Source organism: Macadamia integrifolia, chromosome 10, assembly GCF_013358625.1.
Source record: "Macadamia integrifolia cultivar HAES 741 chromosome 10, SCU_Mint_v3, whole genome shotgun sequence".
Taxonomy (NCBI): domain Eukaryota; kingdom Viridiplantae; phylum Streptophyta; class Magnoliopsida; order Proteales; family Proteaceae; genus Macadamia; species Macadamia integrifolia.
In genome coordinates, this window is record NC_056566.1 from 3,642,811 (window position 1) to 3,647,081 (window position 4,271).

Genomic DNA, 4,271 nt, shown 5'->3' on the forward strand with positions numbered 1-4,271 from the left:
ATTTTTTTCCAAGTCATTCAATCTACTTGCCTCTCCAGTGTTGATAAACCCAAGGGGTTGCTAATATGATGATAGGAGAGGCGGCCTAAGAAACTAGCCTGAGGTCCTACATTTGGCCTAGGAAAAATATTTGGGGTAAAAGGTTGTTGTGCAAAGGGAGGCCTTTAGGGTCCAGGTTGACCTTGACTATAGAAATTGTAAGGCCCGGCTTGGTTGCTCTGGTTCTAGGAGAAATTTGGGTGATTTCTCCATCTTGGATTGTAAGTGTTACTATATGGATTATTCTGATATAAGGCATTAACACTGTCATTGGAAGTGCCCCCAGAGGTGTTGGGGCATTCTTCTATAACATGTCCTGGGGACTAGCACCAAGAACACATCTTAACCATATTGACTGATTGTGGCTCTCTTGGAACAATAGCCTCAATCCTTTTGATAAGGCTATCCAGGTGGGCTTCCTTGGCTACTAACCCATCCACAAATTATCCTTTCCCTCCTATGGTTCTTTTATTCTCTTAAGTTGATTCCCACTCACGGGTTTTGTCAGCTAAGTCAAGTAAGAATTCCTATGCCTTTCCTTCATTTGTAAAGGATGTGAATCCCTCAAGGCACATAGACTTTATCATTTGCTTAGTTGGGTAATCAATACCCTTATAAATTATTTGACATAAATGCCATAAGTCTAGGCCATGGTGAGGGCATTCTTGGAGTAGATCCTTAAATCTCTCCATAAGTTTGGAAAATGACTCACTAGGCTTTTGCCTAAACTAAAGGAAATCACTTCTAAGCTTATTGGTCTTGTGAGTTGGGAAAAACTTCTTGAGAAAAACAACTATGCATTTTTTCTATGTGGTTATAAAATTTGTGGGTAACCCATGCAACCACTTCTTAGCTTGGTCTTTCAATGCAAAAGTGATGAACCTAAGCTTAACAACATAATCAGAAAGTTGTTGGATCTTAATTAGAACACATACCTCTTAAATTCCCTTAGAAATAGGTATGCATCCTCATAAGTCAGCCCATGGAAGTGGGGCAACATAGTAATGAATTGAGATTTGAGCTCAAAATTATTACCCTGGGCTTGTGGTAGAACTATGCAGGAAGGTTGGGTTGCTCTAGTAGTGTAGAACCTATCTTTTAGAGATTTAGGTGGACGGTTTACTGTTGGTCTAGGTCTCCCATAATGTAAGATATTAATGAGAGTATACGTATAGGATCCTTACTTGTTGAATTTCTTCTTTCTAACCGATTCACAGTATTACATAACCACCCAGCACTCATGCAACAGGACACTATCCACAACTAGAATAAGACTAAAAAAAAAGAATGGAAAATATATATTTTTTTTATTTTTGAATTTTTTTGGCTTTTTGCAAGCTTACCGGTAGGGATTCGGGGTTGCTCGAGTCAATTCCTGAGTTACTGCTATAGGATGAAACCTGTCTTTATCATACTATGAGGCTTGGCGACCTCCACCGATACAACTATTATTGCAAGTTGTTCTTCTCAGAAATTCAATAAATAATGAAAGAAAAAGAAAACAAAACACTCTGATTTACCAAAAGAAAGCGAAAAATAACATGGAACTGTCTCCTCAGTAACGGCACAAAAAATTTGTTTGAATTTTAAAAGTAACGGTAAGCGTACGGATCAGTGTAGCTAACGGGTCGAATACAAAGAGAGAATCTAATTTATTTTTAGCTTCTCTTAGTAATGCGAAAGTACAACGATTGATTATGGTGATCTACTTCTAACTACGATCCTAACACAAATGCATCTAAAAGCGTTCTAACTAACACATCTAGGGAAATTGGAATTGAAATTGCAATAAGAATTGAATGCCCTAACCATTCACATCTAACCCTAACCATTTGTCATCTACGAATTTAAATACTCAAACCACGTAATTAAAAAGCAAATAACTGAATGTAAAAGTGCTGAAAAGTAAAGAAAAGTGCAAATAAAGGGAACAAAGCTAGAGAGAGGCACATAAGTAGGTTTCCCTACTTAGCCAGAGGGATGCACCATAAATAATATGAGCTTTCCTACTTGACCAAAGAGTTACTCTTACAAGGGCTGCTCTACTTAGCTTTAAGGGAAGGGAGGCAAAGTAAATGACTGAAAGTAAATAACTGAAAGTAAACGCAATAGAAGGATGGTTCCAAAGCTAGAGAGGGGTAAAGCCAACACATAAATCTAGCCAAGGACCTTGGGGGAAAGGGAAAGCATCAAAGTAAAAACTGAAATTTAAATCCTAAATTAAGAATGAATGGGTAGCAAGAAGAGGGATGAGAAGACTACTATAGAAGCCTACTTACCTAAACTTCCATACTTCAATCCTTGAATTAAAATAACTTGATTGATTTGAAATATCAGCCCTAAAAACCAGATCTGAACTAAATCAAATCTGAAATTGCTAGGCCTGGAGAAACCAAATCATGAAGAGAAAAACTGAACTTGAAAGAGATGCTCTACAGCTTGTTCTTGTCACCTAGAACTAAGCCTAGAACTAGAAATTAAAATTATTACACCTTTGAATAACTTGAACAATAAAATAAAAGGCTTGCATTAGTCAAAATAAAGACTTGCATTAATAAAAAATATATATTACAAAAGTTCTTGCATAAAAAACTAACACAAAGAAATAAAAGAGAGAAAGAGAGCACAACTAAAAACCTAGAAGAATAGAGAGGAAGAGAGATAACCCTAAAAGAGAAGTGTCCCCTCCCTTCCCTTGGTTGACTCTCTTATATAGGGAATGGGAGGGAGTACAACAGTTTTTGGTTTCCTAAAAAAAATCTCCAAAAAATGGTAGCCAAGAGGTTCAAACTTGAGACCTCCTGGTGAACAAGGGATTTTTGCATACCACAACTCACCAACTACGCTAGGTAGTTGTTACCAAAAAAGAATCTTCAATCACTCAAGGGGGCTTCATCAATCCTTGTTGGCATTTAGAATATTCCTTGTACACCTGGGACAACTACAAATGGGCTGGTTCTGCATCTTGGTCCAGCTCTGATCCATCATTCTTTTTCTGGCCTGAAAAGAATAATCACCTGTACGGGTGATGAAACGGATGTGTACTTTTAATGCAACACTTCCATCTTGCTTAGAATTTTGTCCTCTTCACAACCATGAAAAGAAACAGGACTTTTTACTTGTAAAATGTCTGATACGGTGCCCGATAGTCCTTAAGTCCTTTAAAATACAAAACCTGCAAAAAGATAGTAAAAACCAAGGTAGCTCCATTCTAAATATGTAAAATGCATGCTTTACTACCCAAGATTCCACACATAAATGTGCTCATCACAGCCCTTGCACGATGTAACCGTGACCTTCCTAGAAGCATGTTGAAAGATGCTGGTATGTCAATGACCTGAAAATCATTATGAAACTTCACTAGGCTAGTCATTATGGCGATGGCGAGGATTCCAAGGATTTCCCTTTTGGTGTTGTCATATGCTCACATTGTCTGGTTTGACAGCATCATCTCTTCCAAGGTAGAACATTCAAAGCAGATCCATTGTCAATGAGAACCTGGGGAATGACCTTATCAAGGCATTCTACTATAATGTGCAAAGCCCTATTGTGCTGGGCTCCTTTGGGGAGTTTAAAGTCTGATAACATTAGTGACTAAACCGCATATGTGTAGACACCCAATTTTGTTACCCCCCTCTAGCTATAATGAGTTGCGGATCTTGAATGTGACTTCATGCTTCTGATCAACAAAGATGATAATTGATTAAAGAAACCTAGAAACATCCCCCACCTACCCAAAAACCCTAGAAATCTCATACAGGAGAAAAGAGGGTCCAATTATGACTTTTTATTTACAAAATAATCTAGTCAGGATGACCATACAGAAGGATAGTACTTGGAATTATGATTCCAACGATATATGGTACGTCAAAATCAGACCATCGGATCCCCCGCAATTGCTTCTGTAAGTTTACACCTAGTTGCATGCATCATAGCCAGCCAGCCCTGTATGCATGTCGCATGCACTGGCTAGTAGGCTAGCCAGCCAGCCCCGCACGTATGCCATGTGCGCTGGCCACCCAGCCCTGCACGCATGCCGCACGTGTGAAATAACCTAGAGGGGCAGGGGTGAATAGGTTATCCTAGTGAAATTTAAACCTTTTGTATTAATGGTTCCCCAATGTGATTGTAAATTAAAACTTGCAGAATCATAATATGGAGACAATCACACAACACCAAGGTTTATAGTGGTTCGACTCAACTTGAATCTAGTCCACTTCCTACAAGTTCCA

At 38.5% G+C, this 4,271-nt stretch overlaps 1 non-coding gene across 1 annotated transcript; it reads left to right on the forward strand.

The window, feature by feature from the left end:
- Positions 1–684: 684 nt before the first annotated feature.
- On the forward strand, positions 685–791 carry LOC122092492. Its single transcript, XR_006144155.1, has one exon. It is a non-coding gene; the product is annotated as a small nucleolar RNA R71 (small nucleolar RNA).
- Positions 792–4,271: the final 3,480 nt, after the last annotated feature.